General features: G+C 38.7%; 1 protein-coding gene and 1 pseudogene across 1 annotated transcript in view; both read left to right on the forward strand.

The window, feature by feature from the left end:
* The window catches only part of SYNPR (synaptoporin), a 293,689-nt gene that overhangs the window by 102,920 nt on the left and 172,315 nt on the right, over positions 1–18,454 (forward strand). The gene's annotated exons all lie outside the window — the stretch shown is intronic.
* Positions 5,797–6,172, forward strand: LOC121494337 (annotated as a pseudogene).

An 18,454-nucleotide genomic window follows, 5' to 3' on the forward strand; every position in this document is an offset into this window, starting at 1 on the left:
TTTCCTGGTTGTGCAAACTTGAACTAGCCTCTTTTTTTTTAAATTTTTTTTATTTATTTATGATAGTCACACACACACAGAGAGAGAGAGAGAGAGAGGCAGAGACATAGGCAGAGGGAGAAGCAGGCTCCATGCACTGGGAGCCCAACGTGGGATTCAATCCCGGGTCTCCAGGATCGCGCCCTGGGCCAAAGGCAGGCGCTAAACCGCTGCGCCACCCCGGGATTCCTTGAACAAGCCTCTTAAACTTCTCTTAGGCTGTTTCCTGATACAACTCATTTTATAATTCTATTTTCTGCTCGTTCTTTCTTTTTAAAAAAATTCACTGTTAGAGTCTAGCTTTAACCCTACTCATTCTCAGACTTTGATGTAAATTAAATCTTGTTTTAACTCTATCCAAGAGATTATTACTAGAAACATTGGAAAGCTGTGTTCATATTGAGCATTTCCTGGTTGGTCCCCGAGGACAATATTAATGAGCCTCTATGTGTACTTAACTTTTGTGCTTGCTTTCTTAAAAAATTGGGCAATTGCATCTGCACATTTTTTCCTTTAATATGGCAAAATCTCTTACCTTTAAAGCAAATCCACTCTCAACTTTTCTGGATCAAAGAGGCCATTCAGCTCTCTTCCAAAGAGAAAATGCTCCGCAGATTTCCCCGGGCAGTAAGTATGTTAAATTGCTATAAGCCACACTGCCAAGATATAACCAAATAAAGCTGAAACACCAAGTCTCATTCTGTTCAGAATTACTTCTGCAGAATTTTAGCTGAGACAATAGAAATATGTTGAAAGAAACAAAAATGCTTTAAATAATCATGCTTTAAAAAAATTTTTAGCCAAAAACGAATATTAGCCTCTAAAACAATTCTGAGTAGTAGCATCAGAAAAAGCTTGCAACTATCTCGTGTTTATGGGGCAAAATTTATCTAATAAAATCTTCAGTATAAATAGGTGCATCCATCAAGATATGGATTTACTAGTCCATACCACCATGTGAAAAGCAGTGTGCTATTTATTATAACCCACACATGATGAGTAATAATAGGTTTAAAAAGCTCTAGACCAGACTTATTTCAGGGTCTGACCACTGATCATTAAATAGTTCTGAGGGGAATATCATATGGGGTGCTGGTTTCTGGCTCCAGCCACATTATTATTGGCTATTATCATTATTCCACATTACTCAAAGTTGTTGGATGGCCACCCTTCTTTTCCTAAAACACAGGATTATTGGAGATAATGCTAAAGGCAATTTGCACATTGCTTCTTGAATCCTTTGAGTTATTTTCTTATAATAAATGTTCAGAAGTGGAAATAAGCCTCTTTGTGACTCGTAGTATGTGAATTTATCTTGACGTGTTTCCAGAAGGGTGGCACAAATTTTCAGTGCTGCTGGCAAAATATGTGCAGTACATATATTATAACAGTAACAAATAATTATAATAGTAACAAAATATTTATGACATTTTAAAACTATAATAATTAAAGAGTAATTTTTTAATAATTATAACAGTAACAAAATGGCCAGCCCTCATATGGTGAGTGGTTACTGTGTGACAGGCATTGTGCTAAGCACTTTATACACATTATCTAATCTGAACCTCACAACAACTCTGTGTGGTATGTATCATAATTGTACCTATTGCCAGATAAAGATGATGGGATTCAGAAAACTAGAGAGAGGCCAAGCAAGCTGCTTGAGTTCACACAGCTCATGAGTACTGTCTCTTTATTACATGTGAAGTAAGAATAGTAATAACTAGCAATAACAGATAACAAGCTTTAAATGTTTAACATATACCAACGATTGTATGTATATACATCATTATTATGTATTATATATACACATTATCTCTTTCAATGTATGTGGCCTTATCACTATAACTTTATCTGCATCAGGGGTTGCACTTTAAATAATTTTTCCTTCTTCTTTTTCTCTTTTTCTTATTTAATATGGGTACAAAATCGTTTCTTGGTATTTAAAAAATGTTTGTTCTTGCTAATGGTTGAGATGAACATCTCTTCTGTTTTACAACATCAATGATTAAAATCCTAGAAATGCATTGCATCTATGTAAAAGTTTAACTTGGTGTCTTAATTAACTTCTCTTTACCTCTATTTCCTCATCTCTGGTGAGGATTAAATGACTGAAAACATGTAAAGCATTCAGAGCAGTTCCTGGTCCATAGTAAGCAGCCTTACTAATAAGGATAGTTACTACCTGGTAGGGAACACATAAACCTAACCAATCATCTGTGCTAGAATTCCTCACCAGACAGGGGCCAACTATTAATGCATTGATTGCATACCTAACATCGTTGGGGTGTTCACACCTGCACATTGGACAGTCCTTTGTATGACATCAGCTCCACAATTAATTAATTTGGGGGCTCTTATGCCCTCTCTGTGAAAGGATCCTTTAAATGCTCTTCAATTCAGTAATTCATCACGTTGCAAGGCTCCTCAAGGTTTTGTTTTGTTTTGTTTTCTCAGAAAAGCTATTAGCCTAAAAATGAAACTTTGAGAGCTCTCTTTTTGATGAAACAAATTTTATGGGAGTGAAGCTTGAGGAAAGAAATTATAAAACCAACTCTGTGGGTAAGTCAATATGCCTTGTCTAGGGATGGAGAAGGTTTCAATCACTCCTTCCTGAGACATCCTAAATCAGTATCCCTTTCAGGAACAATATTAGTTCAGGCATCCCCTCTTTTTCAACCAACATATTCAGTTCCTAGATTGACAGCATCTTTTTTTCTTAACATGTCAAGAACACTTTTGGATAAGTCTCTGGGCTATCAAGTTGTTAGTTGGAAAAGATGTATGAGGGAAGAGCTAAGATCTTCCTCCAGCCCGGGAACCATCAATACCCAAAAACTGACAAAAAGGCAAACAGTAAAATTTAAATATTTCATGCTTGTGAGAACTTTCTGCATATAATTTATTTCAGGCTTCTCTAGGACTAGAATAGTGGGAATATTGATGAGGAAAATATGGTGGGGTGGGTTAGTTCTTGAAGACTTTAAAGGAGAGAGAGAAGAGAAAGTGACCTATTGGGTGCTGAGGTATCTGGGAGTAGTCTTGGCACTGCTTTTGACTGGTTCCTGGACCCAACCATCTAAACTCTCTCCAGAATCATAGATCTGGGAAATGAGGGAGTTGCTTCAAATTTATAGCTTTTAAACTCATTAATGCAGTGGAACCCTTTAAAATGATCTTAATCAGGACTCTGATATATAAAACAGAAATAGAGATGCTCTGGTTAAAATAAAATAGAATAGAAGGCCCAAAGTGCTACATACCTGGATTCCATTTCACTTATTCCCTCCCTTCCTTTCTCTCATTCCAATCCCTCTCACTCTCCATTTATGGCAGCTTCTGAGGCACCTTTGAGGAATTCTTAGACCCAGAAGATCACAGTAACGAAATCACTGCTTTCAGCAAATCCTAATGTCTTACTTGTTCTGAAGATCTGTGATATCAGAAGCTGAGTCAATACTGGGCCATCTACCATGGTGTAGAATAAAGACTGAGAATTAGGCAGATTTAGGTTTCAATCCATGCTGTCACTGACTAGTTGCATGACTGAATAAGTCCGTTATCTTCTTTACAAAAACTCTTTTCTCCTCTGAGGAAGATGATCACTTTCCCCCAAATATAATAATGTCCCATGAACAGTGCTCAAGAGATATTAGAATTAATAAATTCTTTCTTTTTCTGTGCCCCAAGGTTGTCCTTGAAGAAAATAAAAAGTGGCATTGAGACAGGCATTCAGATAGCTTCAGAAAAGAAATTATTCTGGGGTGTGAAACATACTCCAAACATAATAGAAAACAGAATCTCCAATTATCCTTGGAGATGGACAGAGGAGGGAGCTGCTTTTTATTGTTCCAAGAAGGCAGGACGAAGAGGAGGGGTGAAAGGATTTCTTTTTTTGTTGCTGTTTGGTTTTTGTTGTTGTTGTTGTTTTAAACATGGGTTACAAAATGATCAAGTGACCAATTTGGTTCTGGGAGCATGACTCACCGCTGGTTTGATTGTTCTTCTTCAGCTTCTGTAAATGAAATCAACTCCAAGACCAAGAAGGACTTCAACTTGAAAATGACAAAGTGACTGTATAAATAGAGGATGAGTCAAAGAACAGTGTCTTTAAACAAAAGATTCTGAGTTCGTAGGTAAAGCAAATGGAATCCTAGATGCTATTAACAAAAGCATGATCTCTATGACAAAGAGATAAGCTCTCTTTATTCTCTGTTACTTCCAACATGCATGAAGAGCTATATTTGATACTGATGACTTTATAGTATACTTTCCGAGGAACCTATCAGATGATAGCATCTAACTGATGAGCCAATCAAAACCACATCCCATGATGAATGTTTGAAAGGCCTGGAGACCCAGCCTAGCAAATAAGCAGAAATGACTGCTTTCATGGTAGGAAAAGCTTCACCAGGACCTACAGCTAGAATGAATGGAAGCTTCTCCAACCTTGCATCATTCAACTTGAGATTCAGAGCCTGAGGGGCCATCTGATTAGGTCAAAGTGTCTGCTATTACACAGTATAGAGGATCTGGCTGTGGTAGACTAGATTATCATGCCAATGCTTTACTGCCTCCCAATAACAGAATTCTACTTCCATAGTCTTTGCCAGGAGATTTTATAGTTTATGTCACTAAAGGATATATTTCTGCATCTTGAATTTGCATTCAACTATGTAAACTTGATTTGGTCAATTGAATGAGGTAGAAGTGAAAGCATGTTAGTTCCTAGTCTAGGCCTTAAAAGGCTTCCCATATTTATGCTTGTTCTTTGATACCTCTGTCTATGAGAAGAAAATGTCTAAACCACCTCTGTAGTTCAGTGGAAATGAGAGTCACATGCAGCAGAACCATATAGCTGAGCCAACCCTCAACTCATTCTGTAGAGGGATAGATAAACTCAGCCAAGAAGAACAGAGCCATCCCAGCTGACCTGCAGTTGTATAAGAAAAGAATGTTAAAATTTACATGCAGATAAGATTGTGGGGGCTCTTTCACAGCAAAATAGCTTGTTTTCTTACAGGATATTAGTTATCGATTGCTGCCTAACAAATTGCCCCCAAAATTAAAGGCTTAATATAATAGTAAGTATTAATTATTCCATACAGTTTCTTTGGGTCAGGAATCCAGAAGCAGTTTAGCTGGGAGGGTCTGACTTATGGATTTTCATGTAAGGCCACAGTCAAGATATCAGGCAGGCTGCAATTACCTGGAAGTCTAGATAATTCACTTCTAAGATGGTTTACTCACATGGATGGCAAGTTGGAGCTGTCTGTTGGCAAAATACCTCATTTTCTTGCCATGTAGATTTCCCTATAAGGCTGCTAGTGTGTCCTTATTACATGGTTCTTGGCATTCCCCACTGCAAGATGTTCCCAAGAGGGAGATCAAAGAGGAAGCCACAATGTTTTTTGGGGGTTAACCTGGGAAGTCACAAACTATCACTGTTGCAACATTCTGTTCCTTTGAAGAAAGTAAATTTAGCCCACACTTAAGGAGAGGAGAATTAGCTCTACTATTCAAAAGTAAGACTGTCAAAGAATTTTAAAACCACCATGGGCAAATACTAGATTAAGTGATCATTGAATTGAACAAAATGAGGGAGAGGTAGTTCCCCAAAATAAAGTAATTCTCTCCAATGAAAATAGTTGGGTAATTTCCCAAAATAAAATGCTATAGGAAGGGGAAGTGGAAGTGGAAGCAGAACAGTCAATAAAAACAAAATAGAGGGGTGGCTGTTGCTCTCCGAGCTTCGCTATGCCGCCCAAGGACAACAAGAAGAAGAAAGATGCCAAAAGTCGGCCAAAAAGGACAAAGACCCTGTGAACAAATCTGGGGGCAAGGCCAAAAAGAAGAAGTGGTCCAAAGGCAAAGTTCGAAACAAGTTCAATAATCTGGTGTCTTCGACAAAGCGACATATGACAAACTCTGTAAGGGGGTTCCCAACTATAAGCTTATAACTCCAGCTATTGTCTATGAGAGACTGAAGATTCGAGGTTCTTTGGCCAGGGCAGCTCTTCAGGGGCTCCTCAGTAAGGGACTTATTAAACTGGTTTCAAAGCACAGAGCTCAAGTAATGTACACCAGAAACACCAAAGGTGGAGATGCCCCAGCTGCCAGTGAAGATGCATGAACAAGATCCCACCAACTGCACATTTCAGGAAATAAAACTTTATTAAATGAAAAAAAAATAAACACAAAAGGAGGAAATGCCAACTTGAAATGTCATGAAGAGTAAGTTTAGATTCATTTGGTATGACCAAGGAAACGAACTAGGGCCAATGAGTATAAGAGCTGTATCAAAACAGAATGGCTTCATATATGTGATGGAGGATCCTCTGAGATTGTCCAGAAGCAAAGCAAAATTGGCATTAGAGCAACCAATGGCAGAATCCAGGTGGGGGTACAGGAACTAGATATAATACACACAAAAGGTTTAATTATGATGCTAAGAGGCCCCAGTGTAAGAGGGTGAGGTTTATAAAACTTACAGAGCTTTGAAAACTATAATGCAGGTGCATAAAAGGAAGGGAGATAAAGAGATGGAATTCATGCACTCATAAAAGTATTATGAGGAAATCTATGAGGGGAACTACAAGTGAAATGGCAAAAGAAGCACTGAGAAGATAATTGGATTTGCTGATGAGTGGCCTACAGGTGTGCACTCAACAGACTGGCCATGAATCAAATAAAAGCTTGATGAGAGCCATTTAGTTTAGAGCATGCAATGCTATAGTCAATTACAAGTAAGAAGAAAAAAGATGGCAATGCCCACTGTTAACCACCAACTAGAACTGTATCAAGGTGAGGCTAGGAAGTGCTATTCAAACCACAGGCCAATGGTGGTCAGGCCTTTGAGGGAGAAAACACAATAAAACCTAGTTACCTAAACACTGGCTTGCCCCAGTTGTCTGTGCATAGTTTGACTATCATTAACTGTGAACTTTATAGAAAGTCATACGTCTAGCCCATAGTAGAAAGCCAACTGTAGGATTAGGTTGATAGCAGAACAAAAGACTTAGTAGCTATTCTATCATGAAGGAATAGCACATACGTGGTACTGATCCTGTATTCATGGTGCACATCTCTAGTCAACTGAACGTTGCTTTGGGCAATGTTGGATCATGGGCATCCAAATGGTGCTCCAAACAACTGCTGCCAATGAATAAAAGCTGTAGTGCAGGGTAAGCTTTATTTGCCCTCTGTAGGATCAGTCTCTAAGAGTTGAGAAATTCTTGGCCAGTAGGATATGAAGAAAGCAGTGCCTTTGGCAAAGGAGACAAGATATTCTCCAGTATACTGACTCTCAGAGACATACATTGCTCCCTTGAGACAAAGAGGCCCCTGCTGTTCATCCTTAATTTCATAATTTCAAGCCTATCTGTTTATAAAGGAAGGAAACCATTGCAAAGGAAAGAACCCCTACTGTTCTAGTTGGAGTCAGAACTGGGAAGGAAGAGTTTTAAAAAGACCATTTTCCAGATCAGAAAACATTGGCGTTTTGGGCTTAGACATTTCTTTGTTGTGGGAGCTGTCTTGTGAGTTATGGGATGTTTAGCAGCATCTTACACTCTAAACACCAGTAGCCAGTCACAGGCAGTAAGTTGTGACAATCAGAAAATGTCAAATTTCCGGGGCACCAGAGTGGCTCAGTTAGTTAAGCATCCTCTTGATTTTGACTCTGGTCATGATCTCAGGTTCATGAAATTGAGCCCTGAGTTGGGCTCCACGTGGGCATGAAACCTGCTTAAGATTCTCTCTCTCCCTCTCTCTACACCCCTGCCCCTGCCCATGCTACTAATGTGTTCTCTTAAAAAAAAAAAAGTCAAAGTTCCCAGGGGGTGGGAGGATAGGTTATATATAGAATCACTCCCAGTTGAGAACCACTGCTCTAGAAGATAAAAATCACAGAATAGAAATCCAACATGAATTTCATTTCTCATTTTTAAAATAAAATCAAACTTTATAATCCAGCTTCCATGATGTTAACAACCCTGAAGGATTCTAGAAACTTCTTTCAACATTTTGTATTCATTAACCCCTCTTTATGGCAAAACCTTAATAGGAAAAAAAGTTCAGCCTACTTGTGACTGTGGGCATAGCTGGGGAGACTCTTTCCCATTCTCATAACTCCAAGTAGAGGAGGTGGGTAGAGGTGTAGATTGTATGTCCACTGAATGAGAAAGGACAAGTGTGGCCACAAGGCTTAGGTCAGTTCCACCTTCAAGCTTTGCTTTAGCTATTTCCTGGGCTTGGAACTTTCTTGTCTCATCTGTGTATGACTAGTCCTTTGTGATCAACAAGGCTTAGTTCAAATGTCACTATTTCAGAGACCACCCAACCAAAGGTAGTACATCCCCTCAAATACTCTTATCCTATTATACCATTGCATTTTCTTCATAATATTTAAATTTTGTATTTTTCTTAATTTGAGCACATACTTATTTCATACCTCCAACACTTATGAGAATATGAGCTCTACTGGAGCAAGGACCATTGCCATATCCCCCATGCCTGGCACCAAATATCAGCTCAAGAAATATTTGTTGTACAAATGAATAAAGCATGGCACACTTGACATATAAGTGTTATGGTAATGCAAAAAGTATAGGGGCCTGTGGGAATGCACAGCATGGTGACCTATACTGTCCTGGATCATGAAGGAAGGCTTTCTAGAAAAAAAATGGCCTCAAATATTGAGAGACCAGTGGAATCTGGCCAGGATAAGAGTTTATAACAATAAACATTTATATGTAGAAATAGATAAATATGTATCTCAATGTGTATATTAATACATTTAATTTTCATAATAACCCCATGAAGTGGATATTTAACAAATGAGAAAGCACAGGTAACCACCGGCTAAGCTGACTTGCTCAAGGTCATACTGCTCGTAGTATGGAGGGTAGAAATAAGTGGATGTTCTAGTATAAGACCCTACATCCGTAACCATCACACTGATGAAGGAAGACAGAGGGGGGCATGGCTGAAGTCCTAGAAGCAAGAGAGAACATGATGCTGGGAAGCTGGAAGGAGTCCAGGATTTGTCATGCAAAGAGAACAAAGACAAGGGTGGCAAGTGTTGAAGTAAGTCATATAGAAAGGAGCCAGATCAAGGAAGACCTCATCAAAAAACTATGCATTAGCAAACTCTGAAAGTCATCCTTAATCAATAAAACTCTTAGATTGCAGATTAACATCAGCAATCCCCTAAACCATTGGATAGATTTAATTCTTATGATCAGGTCCAGTTTATCAGTTGGCAGTATTTAGAAAGGTGTTCATGGTAGCTGTCCTATCTCTAACTACCATTTACAGGGGAACAAAAACAGTGAGCCCAGGTGTTTAGCATCCTGGTTTGTTTTATTTTTTTAAGAAAAGGCAACAGAGCATTAGTTTTTATCCTGGAATAGATGGTTTGTCCAGCTGTAGATGCTGTAGAAAGGAAGCTGAATGTTAATTAGATGTCAACAGTAATTATGGTGATTATGTTTTTTGAATAGCTATTGGGAATAGCTGGAGCCACATCTAGACTGTGATGTGAATGACATTTTAATAGTTTTTTTAAAAGAAAAAGAGAGCAGCCTGTTACTAAGGAAATTACAGTGAATAGAATTATAGTAAAATAGATTTCTTTACAAAGAACTATAACAATGATAATAGTCACACATGAGGTATCTAGTATATGTTGAGGAAAATCATGAAAAAAAGTTATTGAGACAGGATCCCATATTTAAAAGAAAACTAGTTATCCTAAATCTTTACCTTACAATTTTACTGGACTGTCTTTCTTATTTTTCTTAGAAATGGGTCAGATCACAGTTTTTCTAAACCTATCATTATAATGATATTTTAATTACATGTTTTTATCTACCATAGGGATTCTGATACTGTAGTAACTTGTATGATCACCTACCTCATAAGAAATTTTTATTGAATTTATTATAAAATAAAACCACAATTTGGTGTATTAATATTTAAGAAGATATTTATCTTATTTTTTATATTGAAGTGTCCTTCCTTTTTACTAAAAAAGAAGTCACTTGATTATTTTAAATGGAGCATCTGCTCCATATATTTAACTTATGCCATGCAAATCTTGGGGATAAGACAAGATTAACCTGCCCTCTCAAGCCACAATTTAAAAATCTACAGAAGGGAAAGGCATTGCACTAACTCTTTGTAATCATAATTTACAAGCCAGCAGTGTAGATGAATGTACTGATTATTTAGTTGAGCACCTACCATGTGTTGCATATCGTGACAGATGATTGGGCAGTAACCCATATTATTTGGTGACAATCCTAAGGAAAAAGACATATTTCCATCAGTGTAAGTAGTAAGTAGTTCCCTATCTCATCAGTATAATTAGCTCCCTACTTCAACTACCACAGCCGAGGTGCTCTTTGTCTCTACCCCTGCCAGCTGAGAAATGAAGAACAAGATAGGCCCTGGCCCTGTGTGTATAACCATCTATAGGAGGGCTTCAGAAGTCAATGGGCAAATAGTAAACAATGTAATGGTTGGCCTAGCAGAAGAAATTAATGAAGCTGAGAGATCACTTGAAAAGTATGCAGCATGGGTTAGGCAAACCTCCACAGAAAATATGTCCTATAAATTGATAGGAAGGTGGTACCAGATGCAGAGGTAAGGCAAGAGTGAATAGCAAAAGCAGAGTGCTGAAGGCAAAGAGTGCAGCATATGTTCAAAGAAGTGAAAACAGTTCTATGTGGCTAGATCCTGCAGGACAGAGGAGGCTATAATTAGTGTTGAGGCTGTAGGTATGTTTAATATTGAGTCTAGGTAAGTTCAGGGCCTGTGGATGATGTTAAAGGATTTTTTCTTAAGAGCAATTAAGGGTGTTGAGCAAGAGAGTGAGATGATTAGATTAACCTGGGAAGCATCCTTCAGCCTGCCATGTGGAGAGTGGTTTAGAGGACCAAGGCTGGCAGCAGGGAGAACAGTTAGGCTATTTAGTTAGGCATGATTCTCAGTAAGAGATAGGGGTGGCTTGTGCTAAGGGATAGAAAAGAATAAATGGATTTGAAAGGAAGGTTCAGCAATAGAGTCTATAAAGTTTCATTTACTGTAGCTTTAATTCTATATTACTGGAGAACAGTTCAATGTGCTTGTTTCCATAACAATAACAGCAATCAAGATAATAGCACTTATTGGGCATTTACCCTATGACAGGCACTTGGTTGGTACCTCCCTTTCAATCTTCACACTACCACTATGAACTAGATAATAGTAATTCTATTTTTCCTACCTTATAGAAAGAAAACAAGATCTAAGAAGTTGAATTTCTTTCCTGGGATCACCCTACTAGTGGGTGGCAAAGCTGGGATTTGGGCACTGACAGTCTGATTCCAGAGCCCAGGCTCTTGCTGGAAGTGAATATCGGAGACAATAATGAGATTTGTATAATGTGCGAGTCTTGAGGTACATAGGTTAAGAGAGTAGCTTTTTACCACCAATACCCAGTGTACTCTTGTCAGGATCAATATCCCTGAGTTTTCAGTGAGATTTTCTTGTTTTGCTGTAGAGAAAACATAGGTTTGGAAGAAGAAAGAGAAAAAAGAAGGAAGAAATCAAATAATAGAACAAGCATGGGCTAGATATCCCATCAGACCTTTACTGTACCATGTATTCTACAAGGTGCTTTATTTTTATTCCTCACTGTGCTAGATTCAGGGGATGTATTAATTTGAATCTTCCAAACAAGTCTAGGAGGCAGGTGTCATGGTTCCATTTGATGAATTCAGAACTAAGAATGAAAGAGATTTTAGCTATATGTCCAAGCTCATTCCCTTAGGACAAGGCAGTGCCCAGCCTGGCTCTGGTTCTCCTTCTAGAGGAAATTGCTGCCCCTCAAAGAGGAAACCAAGACAGCGATGCACACAAATAGACATTCAGACAGAAAGAAACAAGGACTCAGAAAGTGGGAAAGAAGAAGGAAAACTTTACCGAGTATAGAATTTGGAGCAAAGCAATCTTACAAGCAGGTCTCATTAGAATAACAGAGGTCTCTTCACGTCATTGCCAAGTTCCTTGATAGCGGGAGGGTTTTTTCTATTAACTTTAGTGCCCCACTTTGAACTCCACAACAATTAGAAGTCAGGACCAGAACATAAGTTCCACCCTAGATATTTTTACTGCTGGTAGAAGTGATCTGGTGCCATTTGGATTGTCACACATCAGTCCATGTTGATTAATTGAGACTCCAAGGAATGTTAGCTTGCCTCTGAATTTTCTTGGAATAGATCATACATTGGATTCACAGTGCACCTGTCCTAGTCCCAGGATCTTATCACTGGAGGACTAGAAATATGTAACAAGTCACAAAGCACAGGCAGTTTGAGTGATTTATTTACTTACTGAGAGCCCCACATGTACCTGGTGGTAAAGCTTGCACAGAGTTATTTCCACTGCATTTCAGTTTTCCATGGAGAAATCACAGGAACAGTTTAGGGCTGTGGCAGTAATGAACCATTGCAGTATAGACCCAGAGTGTCTCAAGAGTAGTAATGCTGTGCCCAATTGATTTCTCTATCCCTGTGATTAACACAGTGACTAATTTATAGCAAGCCTTCCAAAAAATTGCTTGAATGAAGGAAGGATAGCAAGAGTCATGAGCAACTTATTCCTGTATTTTAAAGAGGTATGAAAAAAAGATTAAAAAATTTAAAAAATAAAGAGGTATGATATGGTTTAGCGGCTGGCTCTTGGTTTCAGCTCAGGTCATGATCTCGGGGTCCTGGGGTAGAACCTTGCCTTAGACTTTGCACTCAGCAGGGAGTATGCTTGAGCATTCTCTCTCTCCCTCTCCCTCCCACACTCTTTCTCTCTCTCTCTCTCAAATAAATTTTAAAAATCTTAACAATAAATAAGAGGGCACTGTAGTCCAGTGGTCAGGCCTATGGATGCTAAGCTTACACTGTCTCTGTCCAAATCATTCTAGCTATGGCTACATCCTTGACATTTAGTACTCTTGACTTCAATTTTCTCACCTATAAAATGGAGGAAATACTGTTGTAAGATAGTCCACTTAAACTGCTTACAAGGGCTTGACATATAGTCAGCATAGTTTTAGCAGTTACTTATTTATAAGCATTAATAACCTACAAGTGAAATGTCCTACTTTGCAATCTTATAAAATTTCCCAAAGATATCTTTGCTGAAGAAAGAAAAGGAATATACACGCAGAAATCATTCCTTGTGAGACAAATCCAGAATTGAGCAGTCTAGTCTTACTGGGGAGCAAAACAAATGGAGTGAATAGAAAAGCTACTCAGGAGTGAGACTGTAACCCAGAATGGGTATCTCTATTTTCCCACCCAAATATAGATGCAAGGGCTCTTTTTTCAACACCACTATTTTGACATTCATGGCCTGTCTTCATGGCCTGGGACCTGAGTACCCAGGTTCATTTGAAGAGAGTAAGAATGTCCACGTGGGTTGGGGCTCAGCAAAGGTAATGGACATACTAAGGGCATCTTTCTATTGATTGATTCACAAGAGTCTTTGGAAAACTGGACAGCTTGCGATGTCTGGGTGGCTCAGTAGGTTAAGCATCTGCCTTTGGCTCAGGTTATGATCCCAGGGTCCTGGGATCAAGCTCCCCCACCTCCCCTGCTGAGCAGGGACCTGCTTCTCCTTCAACTTGGCCAGCTCTCCCTGCTTGTGCTCTCTCTCTCTCACATTCTCTCAAATAAATACATAAAATCAGAAAGAAAGAAAGAAAGAAAGAAAGAAAGAAAGAAAGAAAGAAAGAAAGAAAAAGAAAAGTGGCCAGCTTGTCTTTTCAGAATGGCAACATAATGCTCATCTGAATGGCAACCAAAGTCCAAAGGTTTGGCTTGGCTTCCCTTTGACTTCCCACAGAGATCCTTTGTAGCCTCTGTGCTGACTCTGCCTTCCACTTCTCTTTGTGAGAGGTCTCTTCTCCCTAACCTCATCCACCTTCCCCAGGATTTTTGAGCCTGCTTACTCTCCTCTTTCCTACCCCTCAAAGTCATTTGACCCTTGTCTTGTCTCCCTCAAGATCAATCAATCCACAGCTTTCATTCCTCTTATTCCCATATGGTTTTAATATACACCCTATATCTCTCATGCATTCCTCAGGGCCTTCCATTTTGATTCTCAAAAGCCTTTTCTTCTCTCAGCAAAACTCCTTATGTATCAAAAGCTAGGGCTTTTGAAGCTATTATTTTTGATGTGGGCTTCAAGAACGTATTTTGGAATTCAGAAAAACTAAACATCGATTTTTTTGTTGTTCTCTTTATATTTCTGCTGTAATCACACCAGTGCTCCTTGAGGCAATGTTCTGTGACTGACAGGAGGAAGGGTCATAATCAAGGAAGGAAAGAAAAGCACAAAGATTGATGCTTTAAGATCATATCTTACTATAGCACATTCATTCATGTGGGCTTCCACTTTCAAGTTTCAGCAAGTGGGCTCTTATCTTTGACTTATTGCTGACATTGATCCTTGGATCTGCCCTCTTGCTGCTTCTATGAAGATGTTAAGTGAGGACCGTAGTGGTGAGGTTTTCCTGATATGCACTTGTTCTTCATACCATAATGTGCCTTTTAAGTTTCCCAAAGTTTAAATATGATTCCTTAGATATGTATTGGGCATTTATCATATATGTCTTATTTAGTCTTCACAACAATCCTGTGAGGGAGAGAGACTATTATTTCCTTATTTTACAAATGAGGAAACAGATTCAGAAAGGTTGAGACCATCATTTGTGTTATTTATCATGTAATTCTAGCTCTTCTTTTGAGCACTGCTGCCCAAAAGTAAGTGTATCCATGTAACTTGCTTTAGTAAATAAAATTTGAGTAGAAATGACATGTCACTTAATTAAATGACGGAGACAGGTTTCAAACCCAGATCCTTGGATTTCAGAGTTTGTGCTTTGAAATCCTGCATTCTAGTATCTTAAATAGAGATTTCTAGAATAGCTTAAAGTTGTTTTTAAAAATCTCTCAGGTTCTAAGTCTGGTCTATCTCAAACAGAATAATAGGCGAGATTGCTTAAGATATGTCAGTTCAGTTGTGATGGCCAAAGCGAATAGGCTGAGGCTCACCACCGAAGAGAAGTTGAACAAGATAGCAAAGTTTTGACCATTATTTATAGAGTGCGCATTAGTCATATTTTTGGCTGCTTAGCATTTTTAAATACCCTGTTATGTTTCTAGGATTTTTCCACTTGATGAGTCCCATCTCTTCCAGTGTGGGAGCCTAAAAACTCAATTACAGCCCCCTTTGCAGCTAGAAAATGTGCATGAGACCCTTCTCCACCAATTAGATTCATTCCCTAGACTTCAATTCAGAAATGAGCCATCTGAGGGAAAAGGCTTACTGTGGAATGTGTTCAGCTGGTGTGAGCAGGGGAGGTCCTGGCTTTAAAGACAGTGATGGCAGAGCTGAGTGCCTGTCACTTGTGTAATGTCTGTAATTATGCTACAATGTTGAAAGTAGTTCGTTCAGTAGTAACCATGATGAGGCAGAGTGGGGGGGTTAGAGTAGCCTTCTTCTTATCAGTCTAGTTTTGGAACATGATCTGGGGCGTTATTCCTGGAAATTTGGGGTTAAGCCCAGTTCTTTAAGCCTCCCAATAATTCTGTGGGGCTACCTGCTATCCTTTAATGAACTTATCCACTTAATTCTGCTTCTTGTAAGCAGGAACCCCAACTGATGCAATGCAGAAGCAGAGTCAGACAAGTTTCAAGCAGATCATGAGAAATAAAGAACAGCAAATGGCTAACCTAAAGATGTGGAAGTGGGTGGGTAGAAAATTAAAATCTTGATAATCGGAGATCAGAAGTCATAAGCATTGAAAAGGAGGTGAGCTTTCAGTCCACCATGAACAAATTAGAGTGGGCAGCATTCTTCTGCAGGCCTCTATCCTCTTAGATCTGTTCATTCAGTCAATCAACAAATATTTATAGAGCACATACACTGCCTGGCCCCATGCTAGGCAGTAGGGCATATAGTGTGGATAGGTCAGACACGATCCTAATAGTTTTATGTAGTGGAAAGGCTGGTCATAATCAAATGGTCACAATAATGAAACAATATATAATTACAAACTGATAATAAAAGAAAGTTCTAGGTGCTTATAATAGGATGACATGATCAAGTGTGAGAGATCAGGAAAGATTTCCTGAAGAAATGGTTTTGGAGCTGAGATTTGAAGGCTAAAGAAAAGTAGGGGATGTGAGAAAGCCTCAGAGCCTTCGAGGAGTGTGGACTGTGTGTGCAAAGACCCTGAAGACAGAGTGAATGTGGCACATTGGAAGAACTGTAAAGCTGAGATTCAAGTGAAGAGAAGAGGTGAGAATGGAGTGAGATAAGGCTGCAACAGTCCTAGAGAGTTAGAGAGGATCATGCAGTCTGGAAGCTCTATGAAGGATTTTAATCTTACTCCTAAAATCAATAGGAGGCCATTAAAGAGTTTTAAGCCAGGTGGTAACACTGTCAGGTCTGCATTCTGAAATGCCATGTTAACTATAGTGGGGACAATGGATGGGACAGGGAGTGGAATGAATATAGGAAAGTGGATTAGGAGGTTACTTGCAATAGTCTAAGGATAAACAGGTTGCCAGGCTGTAGCATTGGCAGGAGAGATAGAGAGGAGGAAAACCAGTGGCCTTCACAATGAGTTAGATATTCAATGAGTGGTGACTCCACCTTTTCTGATATGAGCAACTTATGCGAGGACCATTGGTATAACATCAGATTGGGGACCAAATGAATGGGGATAATGTCATCAGTCTTGTACATTCTGAAATTAGAGTGTTTTTATAACATTTGAAAGAAGACAGTAAGTAGACAGTTGGATATGAGGGTCTGAAACTCCATGGAGAGTTTTACACTGGAGATGTTGTTCTCTTGATTTTAAAAGAAGAATCTTCTGAAGCTGGGCCTGAAAAAAAAAAAAAACAAGTTTGGTACATTCATCCATTTATTCAATGCAGTTTTATCCAACATATTTCTTGCACCTAGTACTGGGGATACTGAGTCAAGACAGGGATACTGACCTAGAGGAGCTAATAGTGTAGGTGAGAAATAGTAAGGTCAATATGTGAACATAATACAATATAAGTAATGGATGTATGTACAGACTTCTTTTAAGAGACACATTTTGGAGGGTGTATGTTAGACTTGAGGTACAGAGGTGAGTTGTGTTTTAGGAGGATGGGGCAATAGTGCAAAGGCTTAGAGACATGAAACCATAATGGTTTTTCTTAAGAAATAACCGTCATTAAATATGGCTGAAGTAAGGGAAGTAGGAACTGGGCAGTAGAAGTTGAGTCTACAGATTTAAGCAGAAGCTTGGTGTTAGCAATACTATAAGCATTTTGAACTTTAACCTAAACTTTGCCAGGTATGACTGAAGCTTTTCATGCAATGAGAAGATGGAATGAATTTTGTGTTTCACATAGATAATTCTGGTGGAGTCATGGTAGATGGTTTTAATGAGAAATCAATATCCAATATCCAAACTTGCTGCTATCTGCATCTTTTTAGTAGGTAGATCTTACATTTATTAGTGCTTTTAGGGTTTCAAGTGTTCATGTCATTATCTCATTTGCAGCACAGCAATTGGAAAATGCTACAAATCAGCATACTATTATTATACTTTATCCTTTTCATTATTAAATTAGATAATGATCACAAAATGGCAATGGCTTACTCACTTGTTAGAAGCCATAAAATAATCTTCCTCATTAAGTAACCATTTTCCTATCACAACGCAACAAAGTAGAGTGTATCTTTAATCTCTCTTTAATTGATACACATTACTTTCTATCATATTTCATGACTCACCATGTCTTGACTATAAGTGACTTGAACTATAATGGTCTCTTATCTTTCTGCCGTGATTTGCAAAAGGCTCAGAGGGTGGCTGTCAACGAGAATGTTGAGGGAAAAGTTTTGGTTTGCTTGGTCTTAATTTAAATAATGAGTAAATAATTGAGAAAGAATTCTAAGGAGTCCCTGAAGGCTTATGTAATGGCTTATTTGATCTACAACTAAAGCAGGATAGAAAATTAAGTTTTGCTAGTTAGACGAAAGCCATTTTATTTTCCTTCATTTACACAAGTAAGAAGGACAAAAATCAAGACAAGACCCTTGGAACAAATATAGCTGCAATATCACTTCAGCAGAGAATAGTTATGCCAAGCTAGAACTTTAAATAGCAATGCTCTTGCTGCTTTTGCCTTACCCCATTCAAATCACTATGAGCTATTGTCTTCTTGTCTGTTGTTACTTGAAAGTTTCTGGCAGCTGCTGCTAATGGTGATTGCTGCTTGGGGGTAGAGGGATTGGGAAGGAAGTTCCCCCACCAACTGTTTTCCATGCTGCCCAGATGCTAAGGTTCTATGGGTATGGAAGGATA

This window comes from Vulpes lagopus, chromosome 7 (assembly GCF_018345385.1).
Source record: "Vulpes lagopus strain Blue_001 chromosome 7, ASM1834538v1, whole genome shotgun sequence".
Lineage (NCBI taxonomy): Eukaryota > Metazoa > Chordata > Mammalia > Carnivora > Canidae > Vulpes > Vulpes lagopus.